Source organism: Vicugna pacos, chromosome 7 (assembly GCF_048564905.1).
Source record: "Vicugna pacos chromosome 7, VicPac4, whole genome shotgun sequence".
NCBI lineage: Eukaryota > Metazoa > Chordata > Mammalia > Artiodactyla > Camelidae > Vicugna > Vicugna pacos.
The window spans coordinates 14286548-14307325 of NC_132993.1; the positions used below are offsets into that span (position 1 = coordinate 14286548).

Genomic DNA, 20778 nt, shown 5'->3' on the forward strand with positions numbered 1-20778 from the left:
AGTATTTAGGCTGTCCACACTCCTGCATTTTATCTTTGTATTTAGTTTAAATCTTGCAAATAAAAGTTGGACCATAACCAAGCATGAATTGAGCAACTTCTACCCAGAAGCTTATTATCCAGCTACTTCAAATAACTTTAATGAGTTGAAATATAGTCATAAATTAAGAAGTCAGATGTTAAGATTTCTGACTCCCTAGAACAGTTTTCATCAATTGAGAAACTAAAATCCATGTATTACAGAAAAGGACCTGAGGCCTTCATTCAGAATTTGTTCACTTAATTTTGCATATGATTATAAACCTTAATTAGCTGATTTATCAGTTATAAGCTGTTTAGAAGCTGTCATTTAGGAAATTGAGGGCAATGAAAGTCAGGCACAGTGACATTGAAAGAACAGCTAGCCCGATAGAAAGAAAAACGCCTGTTCTTTGTAGTAAAATTCATCATATTGTAGTGTTTATGGAGAAAAATTCAGATTATACTTTATATATTCTGCCTCAGAAGGCACAGAAGTATGTATTCTATTTTATGGGGGTCTTTTTAAAATTCAGTATTGTTTAGATAGAATCAGTTTCATAACATAAAGCCCTTTTCTTCATATATTATCATCAAGAACATTGCACTTGAATTATGCCACGTGAATGGTATCAGTGTACTTACCTGTCGTCCCAGGAAGCGGAGAGAGAATGTGTCTTAACCTACTGGGTCCCAAACACTTCCAGGCAAGATCCCTTATTCAAAAGAGACTCTGACTTGGAATCTAGATGGAAAACAAGGCAAGGAAAGAGGGCTCCTGGCTTCAGTGAGTGTACGTTTGTCCCTTCCCACCACCCCAGTGACTTCATAGGAGCCCACACGGGGCCCCTGGAATTCTGCAGAATCAGGGCAGAGCACAAGGCCAGGCACAGAGCTAGCCCAGGGCAGGAGTTACTGGTAAGGAAGGAGGTTTCTCTAGCCCATCAGTGGTTGCTACCGGGAAAGTGTCGTTTTGCTTGTCAGCAGTGTAATCTACTAGGGGTTTTGTGGATGCCAAGCAGAATGAAATCAGCTCCCTACATCACTATAACTCTTGGGACCCCGTGAGTTTCATGCAGGTGGTGCTAAAGCAGTGATCCCCACTAGGCGTTCCAGAACAAGTAAGAGAGCAGCAATAGTTTGCTTATGGACACTCAACCCATGAAAATTTGCAAATGAGAATTTTATTATTGTTGCCTTGAGTGATGCTGCCACTGCTGCTCCTGCTCCCAGGTGTTCATGTTCTCCCTCCCCTTCTCCCACCCCTTCCCCTCCTTCCCCGTCCACCCCGCTTCTTTCTTTTTCATGGTGGAGCCAAGACATTTTTCAGTAGTGTAGCTAGATGCTTGGGTTTCCCTTATTTGTATTTTTGCAAAATCATTCATTTGCCAAAATTCCTTAAGGTTCCAAACCATGTTCTTTCCTCAGGCAGAGGGAAGCCCAGAGTAATTAAAGCATTTGCAAGCAGAGTACCTAAACCTTAGCTAGCAGGTATCAAGACGAGTTTCGTTGCTGCAGTACTGAGGTGTCCTGGGTGCTTGGTCGGTGGCTGATGACACATGGGAGACCCCATGTTAAATGGGCAGAGACATTAGGGAGGCAGGAGGCTATGGTTTCTTTCCCGATTCTGCTCCTTTCAAAGTGCTTGTTGGCAGTCCTTCGCGGCTCCTTTGGTAACAGCAACACATCAATTTTTAGCTCAAAATTTGTATCTTGGTGAGGGAAGCCAGTCCCCAGAAGATACTCTATATGAGCGCCTTTGTTAAGGACAGGGACCCGGGGCTTTCACACTTGGATGCCTTGATAGCCTGTTTCACAGACTGGCTTTGTTGTAGTAAGTTTCTTTCAGTGCTCAAACCCCAAATTATTCATGCAGACCCACCTTTTAGCCTGTCCTCCACAGAAAGACCTGAGCAGTTCTGGTTCACATTTTACATGGCACTGGGAACGCTGAATCAAGAAATTTCCACCCATTCCTTTCTCTCTCTGCTGCTTGTTTTTTTATCGTGGGAGAAAAGGTAGACCTCAGAAAGTGTTTTTACCGTGGGTTTGAGCTGGTACTGACTGTCAGAGAGGCCAAACTGTGTAATGCTTCCAAGCATGACCTGGTATCGGACTAATTGGCCTGTGCTCTAAATATCTGACCTCAGGCATTTCCTCTACTGTGCCTCAGTTTTCTCATCTGAAAAATGGCGGTAAGACTAGTACCTGCCTCTTACCATGGTGAGGATTAAATGAGTGAAGTGAAGTTTGTGAAGTGCTTACAGGAAATCCTGGCACGTAGCAATTAGTAAATTCATGTTAGCTGCTGCTGTTTTTTATTGTTGTTGTTGTTATTATTATTATTATTTGTAAAAGCTAGACTGGTCTTTTTGCTTTTTGGAAGATTTGGGCAAAACCCCAATTACCTTGGAATAAAAGCCTGAGGTGGTGGTCCCTTGAGATGTAGAGTCTGGCTGTCGGGAAAGAATGCTTGTTTTAAACCTAGACCTGTGTTGGGATGTTGGCCTTGCCCCTTAACTATTAGAGTGAAAATGAAAAAAAGTGAAAAAAAGGAGGTTAATGCCTACAATGTTAGGTTATGAAACTTAGGAAAAACAGAATAAAGAGCTTGGTTCATATTATCTGCTCGACATACAGTAGATAGTATAGTTACATTTTAAAGAGGAAATCTAGGCCACCCTCAGTCGTGGGGATGTGGGCTCCTCTCCTAGGTAGGTCAAAGGACTATTGATGAAGTTTGTCATATTAATGAATGCTTAAGATGAAGTTTTAAATTCGTTTATATTTGCTTCAGTTAATATACTGGATACTCTCTTTACTACCAGGGAACTTGACAGAACAGATTGTTAACATTTCTTCTTCTCTATTGGGTTGACTGTTACAGAAATCAGCTCTCCGGAGGAAGTGTGCCGTGTGTAAGATCGTGGTCCACACTGCGTGCATCGAACAGCTAGAAAAGGTGAGACAGCGCCACCTGCTGCAACTTGTGCTACCCTGCAAGTGTTTGGACTTCAAGACCAGGTGTCATTCTCCATTTACAACTTTTTGAAAACAATGCCCTTTTCAAAGCCTGAAAGTCCAGCATTATCACCAGATGAATGATGGAAGGATAATGCTTAAGGCTCATTCACTCTATTGTTTGCTGAAGTACATAATTTGATAGCATTTCATGTTGACCCTTGGGAAAAGGAATAGGAAGGTTAGGGAATAAAGCCTGGTATGTGCTGATTTTCTTCACAATAACAAGTGTTGTTATTCACCCAGGGGATTTTCCACAAGATGTTTTGTCTTAAAGAAAAAAAATTCCTTAAGCTCTTTAAAATCATTGTTTAGATATATCTGACCTTTGTGAGTTTACTTCTTCCTAAAGTGGCTGCAAGGGAGAGAGAGGCAGGCCAGGAGCCAGGGCTCATTTCCTGCTGTGAACAGAGTTCCTGCTGGCCCAGCGTTAATGTGTGGGTGGGGCTGGAGTGGCATCCTGGGGGTGTCTTTCCTCCAGAAGAAGTGGATTCTGCTTGGTCCATTTATCTGTCATCAGCAGAGGGAAAGGCTCCAGTAGTGAGTCCTCTGCCATCATTTCCATGTGGGATTCTCTGAGCATTATCTGCGATCTTGAGCTGCCATGTGTAAATATATTAAATATTTCAGCCCCCTGTGATAGTCATTTAGTTTTAGTGAATCATCAATTATTGCCAATTCATATTTTGTGGGAATGACTAGTAATATTATATATATGTGTGTGTGTGTATATGTGTGTGTGTGTGTGTGTGTGTGTGTGTGTATGTATGTATGTATGTATTTATTTTGCTGTCCTGACCCCATTTACTCATTTCCTACTTTATTCCTACACTTCTCTCACCTTATCAAGTACCTAAAGAAGATGTGAATGTGCTGGGAGACCTCCCCATCTAAAAGAAATGGAGTGCTGATACTTAAGAATAGTTGTGTGTGTGTTGGTGAATCATCTTGATCATATTAAAATTTCTTACGTTTATATTTTCTTGGTTTTAAAATCTAAAACACAGCTGTATGATTTCAGCTGCCATATATTTTCCTCTGCCTCTTTATTATCTCAGTTTCTTAAATTTATGATGTCAGAGCCTTACTGTCTGAAGATACTTTGATTTCATCAATGAGAGTGAAGAGACACAGATTGGAGATTCCAAGATCACTTGGGATCTCTGTAGATTATCTAAGATGATGATTCCAAAACACTAAGAATAGTGTTAAACTTTGTTCCTCATTCTTTGGGTTGTTTTTTTTTTTTTTTTTTTTTTTTCCTGGAGTTCAATATCTGTCACTGTTGATTGTTTTCAGTAGATAACTCACTCTGGTCAGGTGCTTATCCCTAATATAATATACTTTTCTTTTTAAATGACAGATTAATTTCAGATGTAAACCAACATTTCGAGAAGGGGGCTCAAGATCGCCAAGAGAAGTAAGTATTTTAGAGTTCTGTTTCAAACACTGTCTTTTATTTCCCATTGATTCATTGGATTCATAGATATTCACCAGGGATTAAAAAAGTAAAGTCTATCTTCCTCCATCCTACATCAGTTTATCTTTTTAAATTTTTTTGGTTGGGGAAAGTAATTAGGTTTACTTGTTTTTTTATTTTTAGAGGAGATACTGGGGATTGAACCCAGGACCTCATACATGCTAAGCATGCACTCTACTGCTTGAGCTACACCCTCCCCCATAGTTTCTTACCAATACATCATCTGATACAGTCAATAAAATCCCCAAGTCTCTTCCATATGTGGGTACTGCCCTTTGTTCTTCTCATGGAATATGTTTAAGACCTAAGGTATTATTGAATGAACCAGAAAGCAGGGGGAGGAGGTGGTGGTAGAATTGAAGAGGTAAGAAAGAAATAGCATTTTTTGGCTTTTGGCCCATTTTAATTCTGCCTTGAAGAAGTAGCAGCTAAACTGAGACCCAAGGGAATGATCTAAGTGAAGGTGCGGAAAGAGGGAGGTTTGGAGGTGAGTGAGAGCCTCTGGGCAGCAGGAACACATGCTCACAAGTGCAGAAGGGAGAAAGGACATGCGAGTAGACCTCAGATCCAAGAGGTAAATGGGCTGGACCTTGAAGGGCCTTGAAAGCAAGGTTGCAAGTTGAGAGTCTCGTCATCCTAGTAATTAGAGGGGGCATTAAACTATTTTAAGCAGAAAATATTCTGGTCTCAGTGTGGCGGAAGTACCACGTAATACAAGAGTAGCAATATTGGAGGCATGGAGAAAACTAAGGGAGCTATTCTCATAATTGAGGCAAGAGATAATGGTGACCTGAACTAAGAATAGTATTGGGATGGAGAAAATTGGTAAATGTGAATTTGAAGGAAACAAGATTGACAGGATGTAGTAATTGACTGGATTTTGGACATAAAGACAGGGAAGCTCAGAATAAACCAGGGTTCTGCTCTGAAAATCTAGTTAGATGTTGGCAAATGAGTTGCTTGGAGGATGGGGTAGGGATGTAATGAGTTCAGCTGTAACACTCTCAAGTTCGAGGTGTCCTTGGGGCCCGCAGTTGAGATGCCCAAAAGAAAGCGGAGTAGGTGTGTGAGTACAGAGCATAGAAGATTGGGCTGGAGGTTAGACCTTGATGACTTGTCAGCATGTCGAGGTAGTAAATAAAGCTATGAGAGCAGATGACTGGGTAGAGTAGGCATAGGACATGTCTGAGTACAGAGAGATGTTAATGGCAGTTAATGAAAAAGACACCGAGGAAGAATGATTTCATTGTTACTGATGGATACAAGGAGACTGGGAGGAAACATGGAGTGAGAATAGGTTGAGAGGGAAGGTTGTGAAAGAGATAAAAACAGTTGTCCCTGTCAGTTGTCCTCTCCCACTGTGCTTGTCTGTTACGTCAGCAAGAGGAAGGTTATGGGTCCTACGTGGGGTGGGGGAAGTCTAAGAAAAATGACAGGGTTGTGGTTACCCTCGATGCCACCCGAGTGCACCGTAGCAACGCCAGGGGATAACTCAGTGCTAGCTCAGATGGAGGAGAAATGTTATTTAGGACAATAGAAGAAATCGTTTTGTGTTTTTAAGATGGATTTTATGAATTTCTTACCAGAGGATCCATATGTCTGCCTTTGGCTTCCTGTCCTGTAATTTCTCTTCTCTCTGGATAGATCGTTGTAATAGTATGTGCAATTTTCTAATGCAAGGATTTTTTTGTTCATTTGTTTTCAGTAATTGGTGTTATTTCTCTTCTAGGAAGCCAGACCTTCCATAAGTGTTTTCAGTGCCTTCCCTTGTCTTCATAGCAGGGACTTGATGTTTCTTCCATTCCTACATTTTCAACTCCCCACCCTCCCTCTAGAGTATGTCCATCAGCATAAACATCCTCTAATAGCTCCCATCTCAAAAAAACAAACAAACAAAACTATTCCTTAACCACCAACTGTCCTAACTGCAGCTCTAATTCTTGGTTTTGTGTTCAGTGCTAAACTTCCAGAAACTGTTAACTATATAAATTTGTTTTCAGTGTGTCCCCTCCTAGGCATTTTAACCTGTTCTGATCTGGGTTTTGCTCTATCCATTCACTGAAATTGCTTTTTTTATGTTGCTGAAACCTCCCTGATGCCAAATCCATTAGATATTTTTCTGTTCTCTTATCCAGTCTTTCACATGTACTCAATATAGTCAGTACTTCATCCGTCTTGAAGTGCTCACCTGTCTGGACATCTTTCCTAATGTTCCTCTGATTTCACTGGACGGTCCTTTCCTTCTCACTCCCTGATTTCTGCGTGTTCACTGGGCTTGGTACTTGGCCACGTTCTGTCCACTGTTGTTGGGAGAGCTTTCAGTATTATGCCACGACTGTTGGCTTTTAGTCACGTATCTGGGCTGGTAACACCTAACTTCAAGTTTCCAGCCCACACTTCCTGGAGTTGATATGCCCAGTGAAAGTATCACAGTCATCTCAAATGTAATGCACTAGAAACTGTTTGTTTCCATCACCATGAAACTGTATTTTTCAATTCTTTTGTACCTCAGAAAAGGAGAGGGCTGTTGGCCCAGTTGAGAAACTGGGGGATCATAGTGATTACTTCTCCCAGGTCCTCACCATGTTGAATTCATTTGCCAGCCCTATCAATTTTATTTATAAAATATGTTTCAAACCATTCATTTATCTCCATTTCTTTTGTCAGTACCTTAGACTAAGGACCCATGATCTATCTCACTTTTGACCACTGCAATATCTGTCTAAGATTGTTTAATTTTCCCCTTCAGTCCACCATGATTTAAGAGAGTGATTTTTTTTTTAATGAAAATGGAATTAGATCATTTTCCAGCTTAGAACTTTTCAGTGGTTTCCAAGTCATTTAGGGGGAACCAAATCCCTTCTCTTGGCACAAAAAGGCCAAAGTTCTGCAGAGGCTGGCCCCAGCCTACTTCTCCCAACCCATCCAGCTGCCACACGGATCTTCTCTCAGTTCCTGAGGTCCGCGTCCACATTCCTCACCTTCAGGTCTTTGTGTATTTCACTGCTCTACTGGAGATCTCTTTGCATGGCTAGTAGTTTCTTGCAGTGAGACTTCAGCTCAAGTATCACCCCTCAGAGGTCTTTCTTGATGACCACCTCTAAATAGGTTGCACCTTGTTCTTTATCAAAGCATCTTGTGTGTTGTATTGTGTGCTACTCACTTGCTTAATGCTGTCTCCTATACCGTAAGCTTTGAGAGGTCACACGTGGGTTTTTCCCAACTCATTGTTCCAGGCAGGACACAGAGGGAGGATGTGATCAATGAATATCTCTTGACTGAATGAATTTATAAAGGAGTTAATTTCTCCCCAAATGTCTAAGAACTCCTGGTCTAAAAGGACAGTTTGAAGATGACACTTATGACAGAGTATGACCCATTGAGAGATTCTTAATGAAGATACTTTAGGTAGTTTAATGTAAATGAAAGAAACAGTCACTTTAGAATTAGTTTGACCTGGGTTCAAGTGACCCCCCTGCCTCTCTTCCCCTCAGTGATGCCTCTAGGGCTGGGATCTGGAGCACGGCGGTTCATTACTGCTCCGTAGACTTTGTGGGGTGTCCGATACATGGAGGTTTTTAATGAATACTGGGTGGGCTCCTCTAAGCTGAAACTTTCTGGGTGGACCTCCGTTTTCTTAGCCATAAGATGCATGGATTGGTCTATAATTTCTAAGGTCCATTCAAAAGCTTTATGAATAATATTATGAATTGAACTGACTGCTTTGAAAATAAAATTGAGCCATTGTGTATGCATTTCTGCTAACAGTACTGAATATAAACCCTGAAATAATGGATCACCGAGATTTTAACAACCATAAGTAATAGCCCTTTCCTTACCCAGTATTTGAAGATGGTATATGAATAATTCAGATTATTGCTGAACAAAAAAAGATGCTATGGTTTTAGAAGGCTTACTTTGCTGTCTTAACAGCAATATATCGACACTCATATTCACATTGTAAGGATCCTGAGTCTAAGTTCAGTAATTTCAAAGATATGAATAATAGTCAAAAGGAAATAGCATGAAAAATTAAAGTGCTTGGGAAATAAGGATTATGAAACAGCAGTGAGTCTATAGAAATTTTTTTTCTAACTGATAAAGACAGTTGACGATCCTTCAAAATGGTAACTACGTGATTTAATTGTCAAAGAAACTAGGTTTAGAATCTCATTCAATTCAATACACATTTATCTAATTTTACTTTGTTCCAACTATGTTTAAGCAGCAGTAGAAGTAATTTATATCAGGCCTAAGCAGCCCTCTGCATAGATGCATGCGTGACATCTCAAATCACAGAGCTGTAGACTGGAGACAGTTACTCAGTTTCTGTAGTAGAGCTTTTGTTTAAGTTACTTGGTTTGTCTATGCCTTAATTTCCTACCTATTTTTGAGAAAGGATGATATTAAAAGTATTTAGCAACTTGCAGAGTCATAAATATTTAAAGAAACAGTTTTAAAATGTTCTCTTGTATTCCCTAAATAAACTAAACTGCATAGTATTATAAATCTGCTTATCAAACAAAATATGTTGCAGTGCAAATGATTCATTAAGTCAGTCTTCTAATTCAGGATAATTGTTGATTTGTAGAAATTGTTGGTTTAATCTTTTGATTAGAGCTGTCACTAGCTAAATAATCCCATGAGTGAGCCATGATTTCTCATAGGTAATTGCATCAAATTCTTCCATTTCCCTCCTCAAATTCTTAAACTGATAGTCATTAGGTGATTTATAATCTCAATAAGTAGAGAATTTCTCTTGGCATCAGTGATATTGCTCATTCTCTGCTTCTGCTAAAGTAACAGCAATTACAGTAAATTTTCCTATCTCTTCTAATACTGCCTGACATTTTTATATGTTCAGTGTTTCCAGTACTAACTGTCACTGAAAGCATTTATTGAAGGAGCTTGAACCTGACCTTTCAGGGCAGAGGAGAGGCACTGTGGCAACACCGTGGTCAAGAGGCAGGCTTTGCTGCCAGCCTGCCTGGGTTTGAATCCTTGCCTGGGTTTGCAGCCCCTTACATTTGAAGTGACTGCTCTGTACCTTAGTTTGTCCTCTGTACAGTGAGGACAATAATGATAATTCAAGTCAAACCCTCTGATATCGTTGCCCTGTGATGATGTGAATCGGCGTACAGTACAGTTGGCAGTTGGACCCAGTCCTCCCCAGCCCTTATTCTGAAACAGACAGTGGGCTTCTTACCTGAGTAGGTGGAAAGCTGGAGAGGTCTACCTCAGAAGCAGAGAGGTGAGGGGTCCAGTACCTTCATCCCCAGTAGAGTTTTTGCATGGACCTGATGGTATAGACACTGATAACTAAGAAGGTCCCTGGACTTGCTGTCATTGTCCCAAAAGCCACAGCCAGCCATAGGACCCGAAATTGTTTATATTGATATTTAAGCTTGGCCAGAACCATCAATGGACGTGGCCCAGGCCTCTGAGTTTGTAGGGGGAACCCAGTGGCGTTGCCTGGGCCAGTATGATTGATTTTCAGAAGAGAGCTCCAGAATCTTGGAGACCTGTTCTACCAAAAATTAACATTCTAGTTGCTTAATAACGAGGAGGTAGAAATGATCTCCAACGTTGAGGGGAGTGAGGGGTGCTTTGGCAGCAGGGAGGAGCCGGGAAGATGATGGGACACTAAACTGCAATTTATCAACCAATATAGAAATATTTCAGTATTTTAACAACTTAGGATTTTACTGGTATACACCAGCTAAACAGCACCTATACTCTTGAAAATTCTCATGAAAATTCAAATCATTACATATAATGCATTTTTAAAAGTGCCTGACACAGAGTTAGTAGTCAGGAAACATTAACTATTATTATTAGCTTCTTTCTGAGAACAATACAAGAATTGTGTCCTTGTTTTATTAAACTGCCACCGTGGGAAAAGCAAGACAAAAGTAGACTAATTAGCGGGACCATTACACGTCTTTATATCTTATTATAGTTAAAAGACCATTATTCCTTCAGGATCTTTGTTTAGTTTTAATTTAAATTGGTTTGACATTATGAAGAGAAATAGAGGTGGCATTTTGGAATTGACAACACTAAGGCTCATTAACGGTATCTTTGTCGCTCTGAATTTCATGCCTTGATAGAACATTTTTTCCCCCTCGACACTGATCTGCTTTCTGTGTCCCCCCTGTACTTAGAACAATGCCTGGGCAGTAGGCATTCGGTTAAGTGTTTGTTGGAAGACTGAATATATATTAAAGGGCCCTTTAAAGGGAAAGTGTGGGTTGTGACCTGACAATAGACATGTTAATTTCAGGTAAAGTCTGTGTTCTCAGAAAAGGGCAGGAGAAAAACATTAGCAAGTATTTTAGATTATTGGCCTGAGAGGGATGAGGTGTGTGAAAGTCACTAGGGTTTACCTGCACCATCAGTCCCGAAGACAGCTTTCTCTCTTATAAAGTACCCCAGCAGCCGTGGTGATGGGTGCTCCTTGACTCTCTGCCCCAGGAGCGATTGTCTGTTTGGGAGGAAAAGTACTTTCCATGTCTCCTACAGCTTAAGTCAGGGATAGACCTTGGGAGCTGATCTCATCGAGGGTACTCGAGGGCAGTTGAAATGCATCAGTTCAAGACTTCACGATATGCCCACGTCTCATCTTTGTCATCACTTTCCTTCAGTTTTTCTCTTCCTTCTATTTAGCTAGCGAAAAATTCTCACCATGTAAGTCCTGACTTAGGAGATCTATGTCTTTCTGAGGATTTAATTTCTTTTGAGTTCTTTCTAGCTCCGATGTTTTTAGCACAGTGCCTGCCTGGCATTTATAAAACGTTAAATACATATTTGTTTTAAAATATGGACGTCTTTGTCCTCCTCTCCTTCACTTTTTCACTCTTTCAAGGGTATTTCTTTTACCTGCCTCAGTTACCTCCCAGCCCAAGGTCACAAATCTGCACAGCGGCTTACTAGAACGAAAGTAGTGTGGCCATTTGCTACGAGGAAGCTGCGGAAGGAGGCCGTGATTAATGGTTTCTACAAATACAAAAGGTCACTGAGGATGGAGACTTAGCTTCTTTTTCTTTTTTTTCCGAGTAGATTCGTGTTTATTGTAAGACAAATCACACACACATACATACTTGGTTTTGTGCTAAGATGGGCTTAGATGATGATTTACAGAAATCTCTATTCTTAAAACATTTAAAAAAAAACTAATATTGGGGTTTGCAAATTGAAACCTATTCATTTCATTTTGTTTTCCCACAGAATTTTGTGCGTCATCACTGGGTGCACAGGCGCCGGCAGGAGGGAAAGTGTAAGCAGTGTGGTAAGGTAAGGGGCCCGCACCCCACGGCCCACGCAGGAGCTCCTCTGGCCCTCGCCAGCTCCCGAGGTAGATGGTTTCTGTCCCCTGAATCCTTATTTCTCCAGGCCTCCTTTCCTTTAGAGGTATTTTGTTTGTTCTAGAACTCACTACAAGGGGCAGTGGTCTTCATACAAAGAATTAGCACGTTGTAAGAGAGATGGATGGGCTTCTACGGTGAATGAATTTCACTGTGGATAGTTAAAGAGGGATACTTCCTACTCTGTTAAAAGCCCCTCCTGAAGTCTGATGGCCCACCTTCCTTCTTTGAGCATCGACAGAAAGTCAGTAGGTTGTCAAGTAGCACTTCTTGGGTTGATATGTTGTGTCTGAGCAGAACTGTGTAGAATGACAGCTTGGAAGCAAGAAGTGTGTTGCTCTCTTAGGAGACTATCCACTTCCTGGAAAGAGATGCCCTTCTCATCTGGTCGTTTATGCCTACTGTCCCTCTTAGTATGACTGCCTGCAGGCCCCTCAGGGTGCAGGGCTGCTGAAGAGTGAAGTCAGGGTCTGAGAGCTGCTAGCTCTGCCGATTCCACGTTAGTGACCCTAACAGGTTTGTGTTATGGCTTTTTTCAATGTACAAAGGTCTACTTTTAGGAATGAAAGGATCCTTTGGGGAAGTGAACTGGGTGGTGAATCATACTACAAAGATTTTTTTTTTAAATGACATCGACATAAATTGATCTCAATAAAGGAAAGTTTTGATTTGGTAGTGAGCAAGACAGTTTGGGAGAATGCATTCCTCATCGATTAATTTCTAATTTGTTTATTTATTCGTGTGACTCCTCTGGGTCCAGCACTGGCGTGAGCTGACCACTATGGCTCGTTTGACCGTAGAGGGACGCCAGGAAGCTCTGGCCCCCTGAGCAGTGTTGAGGGTGAGTGAGACTTGGAAAAAGTTTGATTAACTTTGCTGTTTGCCCAGTGCTGGAAAGAAAGTAATGCTGTAGCCATTGGTTACCAAGCTCTTCTTTGGAAGGCTACACACTTTAGCCTCAAAGGTATGGCCCTCCGTTGTAACTGGTATTACCTCCTCCAGTTCAACACAGTGACTCTGCTGGTTCCTTTCTAGCTTGTAAAGAGGACAGACGAAGTAGGTTAAAAGAGGGAGTAGGCAAAAAGAAGAGCAGGAGGAGGGAGGGAGGGGGAGTTGAAAGAGTCTTACCAGCCTTGTAACATGGCTGGGAAAAGGTCAGCCCTCTGCTCTCACATTACCTTCCTTCATTGGGTCCATCTGCTCCTTCCCTTTCTGGTGTTGCCCAGGGGCTGATGGATTTTCTCTAGTGGGTGGATTGGAGACTCTACAACTGTCCCATAAGAATGTGTGCATGTGTGTGCATAAGAGGGAAGAAACGGGTAGACAGGCACGGCCGGTGCTGAGGTCAGGTGGACAGTAGGGAGGGTCCGGTTAAGCAGCTTCTTCACTTTGAAAAAAATGCCTTCCCTGGACAGCCTAGTAGCTGGCCCCACCTCAGCAGCTTTCAAGCCATAATAGATGTTGAGGGATTTTATTAAAAGAAAATCGATAACCGTTTTATATCTTGTGACAAGTATTCCCTAGGGTCATATTACAACTGCCTCTTCTGGCCATGTCTTCTGTTGGCATGGTCACCCGAAGGGGAAGAGCTGGACACCCTGCACTCTGAGCTGCTGTGACCGTGTCTCTCTTCCTGCCCAGTGTCCCCAGGGCTCCATCTTGCAGCACTCACAGCTCTCTGCCCGTCAGTGATGGTGGGGAGGTCCGTGATCCCAGCTCTCCACCGAGGGTTCCCATACTATTGTACTGTTAGATTCATCTCCTGTGTTTTTTATCCAGCTGTTTATGAATTCTCAGAGACTTAAGCAGTAGTGGTATGGGATGCTTTTAAGCCTGTGTCTTCTTGCTGGATAATGAATAACCTTTCTTTGGATCTTGGCTTCTACCCTGGATGAGAGGAAAGCTAGTGGCTCTTTTTCCACCTGCAGATCAAGTGATGGAAGATTCATTTCCAGCGTTGGTGCTGTGCATTGTTTTCATCAGTACAGCTGTACATTCTTACATACCCAGAGGTTCCTACACCATTCCCCGTATGCACATACACACTTCTATACACATTGTGCCATAATTTATCCATTGGGATGGGGAAAGAAATACTTCACTTAGAAAAACTTCTTTTTAAAAAAAGAGTGGTTTGAAAAACTTGGGGGTTGTTAGGGAGTATTTATGGTTAAGAGTGTTTGTGATTTCACTTTCTACTTTTAAAATCTATAATTATGTAAATATTTGGACTGATTTTCTCTCAAGCCTTGAGTATGTGTTTGGCTGAGTGTGTGTGGCATTTAATGACTATCAGATGAGACATCTCATGATTCATTTGTTCAATTGCTTTGACATTCTCTGACTACAGGCAGCCATGCTTATCACCGTCTCGTAGTTCAACATTGTTTTCATTCATAGTCCTGTCTTATGTCTGAGTTAGGGTCCAGGCAGGAAAGAAATCTCACACTGAAATTATGTAATTTGATGAGCATTTAATAAAGAGAGTATTTAAAATCTGTGAGCAGAAAAGAAACTATAAGGGATAGTGAAAACCTCGGAGGCTTGTAACAGCTGGGAGCCGTGGTCAAGCCAATTGTAAAGGATGTCCTGGAGAGGACCCATTCACAGGAGCTGTGAGCTTTAGTCATGAGACTTAGCCAGCCCAACATGGTCTACCACTAGGGGAATGAATATCCCATCTTCACTCACCTTCACTCCCAAGTGGCCAACCCCAATAGAAACCAGAGCACAAGGGCGTTGAGGCAGTCTGTAAAAGTTCACTTTTGACAGCAGGACAAGGGGTGGAGAAGGAGGGAGAATGGATCTGCAGGGGCTGTGGGATTGATCTGGCATCCATATTCAGTCAGTGGTTAAAAGCAAGCTGCACACTTATTCAGCAAACATACATCTTTCCTGATCTTCACTAGGTCTGCACATTACATTCATTCAATCAACACTTATTCAGCATTGAGTTATCCCTCGTAGCACCTTAAAAATTCAATATGCAAAGAAAAAATATAGTCATGATTATCACTAATTTTACCTTTCATTTTTAAAGGAACCATCCAAACCCAGCATTATGGTAATTGTGGAAATTTACTTGTCAATCACAATTTGAAATTTTATCTTTTATTGCTTCATTTAGAAACATATATAAAGGTTATAAAAGTAAACAAGCTAATTTTTTAAAACGTAAAAGTTTTACATTTAAAACATCAAATCTTGAAAGCAGTTTTTGATACAGGAACACATAGTCTAACTTTTGGTTACGTTTTTGATACCTTCCAGTTTCCTCACCAAATATGCCGCATTATTATGATTCATTTAGCCATAAAGTAAATGTACTTTCGTATATAATTAGATTAAATTAAATAGCATGTAGCATTAATTAAATGGGAAAATGTCAAAACTACTCTTTATTGTAATGAATATTATTAAAATTAATTTAAAATGAACTTGTGCTATAACTAAAATACACCCATCTAAGGAAAATATCCTTCATAGCATTTCTGTATTGTAAACATGACAAAATGATTTGAGGCATTCCATGGCGGCATGATTGAGATATGGATGACTAGTGAGAGAGATTAGAAAGTCCAAAAATAATAGGAAGTGACCTGGAGCTTTTGGGGATGTTCCATTATCAACCTGAAGCACCATCCTTTAATAATCTAGAAATGTGTGGGCCCTGGAGGTCAGCCAACATAGCGCTGGGAAGCCTGACTTTTCTTTCTGCCCTTGGCTGAGTGTCAAGAAAGGAGATGAAGGCAGCCACCATCCTATTCCCTGCTTCCATGCATTTGACTGTTTCAGATTCTTCATACAAGTGGTATCATCCAGGATGTAGTATTTGTCCTTCTTTGGTTTATTTCGCCGAGCGTAATGTCCTCCAGATTCATTGGGGGAAGGGGTAACGGAGGGTAGTCAGAGTGTACAAAGTTTCAGTGATGCAACGTGAATGAGTCCTTCAGATCTGCTGGACAGCATAGTGGCTGTAGTTAACAGTGCTGTGTTGTATACTTGAAAGTTTGCTGAGAGGGTAGGTGTTAAGTGTTCTTATCACAAAAGATAATAGCCAAGGAGGGCAGGAGGAAGCTTTTGTAGGTAATGGATATGTTTATAGCATAGATTGTGGTGATGGTTTCACAGGTGGACACTTGTCTCCAAGCTCATCAAGTTGTACATATTAAACATGTACAGCTTTTTTGTATGCCATTCATGCTTCAAAGTGGTTTTAAAAAGCGGATACAGTGGCGGAGAGCTCAGAAGCTGTGCTCTTTGCTGCAGTGCCCAGGTGCTTAAGTCACTCAGTTTTCGCCTGCTACTGGCACTGCTGCCCTGGTCTTTGATGGCCAGTGTTCTAGTAGTTAGAGCCAATGTGATGCTCTGGTCACTCTGGTTCTTACCGCTCTTTCTTCAGAAATGCCTTTGCTAGTGAAGGCACTGGGACTGTGCAGAGGGAGGAGTTGAACTGCCCTGCACAACAGAGGCCTCAGCCTGTCCCGTAGGAGCTGGAATAACCCCTCAGAGTTGCCCTGCCTTGACTACTTCCTGGAATGTGAGCTGTCCTTGGCCGGGGTGACTCTTTTAGGCTTAGGGCAGTGTATGGAAAGGTGACTCCTTTGAAAGCCATCAGCCTCCAACACTTCTGTCACCTGCGAGAATGAGATGAGTGCCTCAGGGCTGCAGCACAGCCACCTGGGTGGAACATCCCAGCATCCACTACAGTCCGACCCCTGTGCTTCTTAGAATCACTTGCTTCATAAAATACATCTTCAGGAAAGCTCCTTCAGGGTTCTGGTTGGTCTTATTTCCTGGGGAAACACGTAAGAGGAAGGCTGGTGGGAGACACTACAGCTCTCTCTGTGGCGGCTGGTCTGACACCTGCAACTAATGTTCCTTATCTCCCTCGACCACCCTTTCTGTCATCACCTCCCTCTCAACTAACACTTCTGGGCCAGGTAACAGTCTCTTTGGGCGACTGTAACAGAATACTGTAGATTGGATAGCTTAAAAACAACGGGAATTTATTTCTCAGTCTAGAGGCTGGAGTCCAAGGTCGAGATTTTGGCAGATTCAGTTTCTGGGGAGAGCCTACTTCTTATTCATTGATGACCATCTTCTTTCCATGTTCTCACATGGTAGGAGGAACAAGGGAGCTCTAAAGGTCTCTTCTATGAGGACAGTAATCCCACGGTGAGGGCTCCACTCACACGATCTAATCACCCTCCAAAGACCCTACCTCCAAGTACCAGTTAGGTTTCAACATACACATTTTGAGGGGCACACGCATTTAGTCTCTAGCAGTGACCTACTTGGTGGAGTCATGAAGACCTTTACCCTAAGCAGTCTGATCCCGTGGTCTTGGCAGCTGCCCTTGTCAATCACCAGAAGTTTCCAAAGAATTAGAGAGGATGCCCAGTCGACAGTCTGGGTGCCAGATCTTTTCTTCCTGCCTCCTTTGCCAAGTAACAACTCTGCCTCCACCTAATGATCAGGGTCAAGATGGTGACTTGCCAAGATGGTGACCCCTTCCTGTGCCTGCTAGTGTTTTGACACAAAGATGCCGAAGGAGCTGGGTGCAGTGGTAGTTGAAGGTTTGAGGGCCTCCTGTTATGTCCCATGGTGGAGATATTTCCCATCTGGTATTCAGACTCTCAGAGCCTGGAGTTGACTTGTTTCCTACACAAATTCCCCAAGTGGGCCGATGGGAATGATAGCAGGCAAGGCTCATCCTACTCTCACTTCTTGTCTCTGCATCCATGTGTTTTACTGTGGAAACGTAGCACCATTAAATGATCGTGGATTTGGTGAGCATCCTGAGATCAGAGGATGGTGCTCAGAGGGTACCCTGTCAAAGTTGAAGCCTATGTTACATCTTCAAAAGACCATTTCGTGTCTGTCAGGCCCACACTTTCTGGGTGGTGTGGGATGTGATAGGACCTATGTGTATCCCATGGCCGAACGCCCACCCCTGCACACTGGATTCTCTAGTCTGATTAAACATTGTACAAGATCCTGTGTTGGTAAGTCAAACACTCTATAAGTCCTTGCATAGTAGCACTGACCGAGGCCCTGCGGAAGGGAAGGGAAACCTGTACCTGGAATATATGCTGATTCCAGCCATGGTGGCTTGCTGCCCCTTCCAGAGTGGGAGGAGTTTGGTGTAATCAATTTGCCACCAAGCAGCTGTTGCTTTCCTTTGAGGGCTGGTGCCATATGGGATGCTCAGCTTTGGTATCTTTTGCTGGCAGGTTAGACAGTCAGCAGTGGTGGTGGCGGAGGCCCATGCTGTTGGACCCCAGCATAGCGTTCACTGCTGCCATCAAGGCTCCTCCACTTCTGAGCCCATTGTGCTATGGATGGCTCATGACCGAGCGTGGTGTCTGAGTTGTTATGTCTAAGGGTTTAATTCTTACACGGAGACTGCTCTCTGGTGGGCATTAACGTGCATACAGTGATCTTCACTTTGTACCTTATGTTCATCCACATGCCTCTTTCCCTGACCTCCTGTTTCCTTTCAGGCCCCTGAACAACCAGCCATTTCATTCACCACTGCCTGTAGGTCATCATGTATTCTTATATCAGGCTACTTACCTTTTCCCACAAGGCTGGGGACCAGCTGCTCCCCCTGAGGTCATGTCCATTGGGAGGACTTCTCACACCTCTCGGGGCCACTCCTGAGTAGGTTTCAGTGAAGCAGTCGTCCACTTTGGGCCTGCACTCATAGGCCAAGGTGACCCATCCATGAACCAATCACTGCCTTTTCCTTCTCTTTCTGACGGCCATTAGGGATCCCCAGACTTCCGTAGGTGTGAGTTGAATGAGAGGCCTAGTATTATAGACGGGGATGATTTGGGGCGTCTGAGCTACCTACGCATGTGTCTTACTTATGCTCTTTGGTACTGCTCATGCCAGATCCAAGATGTTCCCATTTAGATGTAACGATGGGTTGCAGCTGGGCCCACCCAGCTGTGTGATTTAGTGGTCTGACAGAACCCAGTTCATGACTCTGGTTACTTGTGAGCAGGTATTCCTCCACCAGAACATAGTAACATGCCAGGAGCTGTTTTTCTGAAAGATACACAGATCCCTCTCCCGCGGATGGCACAAGCTCGTTTCAGAATCCTAGAGTTTGCACTGTGATTCTCCTGTCGGTGCTTGTCGTGAACTCCGCAGGGCATCTTTCCTCCCGCCCAGTGCCACGGCACCTGCTGTGAGTGACAGGACCTGCTGTCGTGGCCGATGGGACCTGCTGCAGAGCTGTTCCATGTTCTGTGCTCCACTCTAAGCTGGCGGCATTAAACATCATCCAGTAAATCAACTGGGGGCAGTGTTCCTATGTGGAATATGCTGCCCCCGGAACCCAGAGAGGCCTGCAGAGTGCTGTGCTTCGGTCTTAGTGGTCAGAATTGTGAAATGCAATCATTTGTCCTTTAGATTGGACAGGATATCCTAGCGTGCATGCCCTGGCCCACTGAAGGTTCACTGATGTGTGGGACCTCCGATTCTTCATAGGGCTTATTTCCTCACCTTTTGTCTCACCAAAACCTCCAATGTACTTGCCACTTTCTCATCCACCTTAACATGATGCCTCTAATAAGGTGGACCAAATGGTATTCTGCAGAATGTTCATCTGGTTCAGGCTCCTTTGCACTATATTTAGATAAGATTCAGAAAAATTAAACGCTCTGTCACAAGGCTGTGAAAGTCTACTGTTAACAGAACCATGTAAATGAAAACAATTTTGACTCTGCTTTCAGAGAGGGATGGAAAATAATTCATTTGCTAAGTCAATGACCATAGGTCATATAGCCAAGGCCAACAGATCCCGAATTTGGCACAGTAGTTGCAGTTAGAGTGTACTAGGTTGCATTTGAGGTAGTCCAGCCTCATTTTTGAGTGTGTCTGATTTTGTAGGAGCCCAACAGGTGAATTAAATGGGGGATATTTTGGGGAACGCCACCACTGTCTCCTTTAGTCTGTAAGGGTGGCATATCAAGAGGTCATTTTAAAAAGTATACACAGCAGCATTATCAACTTTCAAAATTAACCATTTATGTCATCTAACACCTATTACTTCTGAGAGTGTGACATTCGTTTTGCTACGACTGAGAGGGCGGCTGGAGAGTTTCATCTGGCCTTTCCTGCTGTGCTAGCACTTACACAACAGGCCAAGAAACCGAAGTGAGAGTTCTGCCCAAAGCCCAGTATGCTCACCACTATTACACAGGTGAGACCTGGGGAAATAACCCTGGAGGGTTTGTGAAGACAGTAGACTCCCTAAGCCATTCCTCATCCAGGATTCCTTTTTCTTTTTTTTTTGACTGGACTTCATACATCCCTACTCTAGTAAGGAACCATGGTGCTGCTTCATAGCCGGTGCTTGGCTGTACCTGTCAACTTGGACTCTTGTCCATCAGTCTTTAAACTATTGGGACACGTCTTCCTTCCCCGTGTACAACTACCCGAGTAAATGGACCAAGTAGTTCCTTTTATGTAGAGTCTGGGGAAGTGTTGCCTTGGACCCTTGCTGTGATGTTGCAGGATTCTTCCCCCTGGAGACTTGCCCTCTCCTTCAGTCAGTGGGTTCTAGCTTTGGAAACTGGCTTTTGTCCAGAAAGGGGACAAAATGTATGACTCCTTCTTGGAGCATTTGCCCTTATGGCTCTTGATCCTCCATTCTTGACTGCTTTTGACCACGTTGATTGAGTAATACCTCTTTTATCTGATGATGCATCTTGCCTCTAGGGAGGTCATGCTGTACTGAACATTTGGTAGCTCTCTGTAGGTCAAGCCCCCACAGCTACAACTTCAGTCTTGCAGTAATTGCACCCACCTTGCTTCAGTGGTTAAGTGCTGCCACATGTTCCATATTATTTGGGAATTTTATAACCCTAGTTGCTATCAACGT

The 20778-nt window shown here is 42.8% G+C and overlaps 1 protein-coding gene across 8 annotated transcripts in view; it reads left to right on the forward strand.

Annotated features, from left to right (window-relative positions):
* Positions 1–20778, forward strand: part of DGKI (diacylglycerol kinase iota) — a 261990-nt gene that overhangs the window by 37250 nt on the left and 203962 nt on the right. For 5 of the 8 annotated variants that reach the window (XM_072964373.1, XM_072964375.1, XM_072964374.1 and 2 more), the window contains exons 4-6: positions 2905–2979; positions 4402–4458; positions 11746–11811. The gene's annotated coding sequence lies outside the window, so the exon portion shown is untranslated. Of the gene's footprint in view, positions 1–2904; positions 2980–4401; positions 4459–11745; positions 11812–20778 lie in introns of those variants that run through there. The other 3 variants (XR_012074228.1, XM_072964377.1, XM_072964380.1) reach the window with 1 other exon arrangement.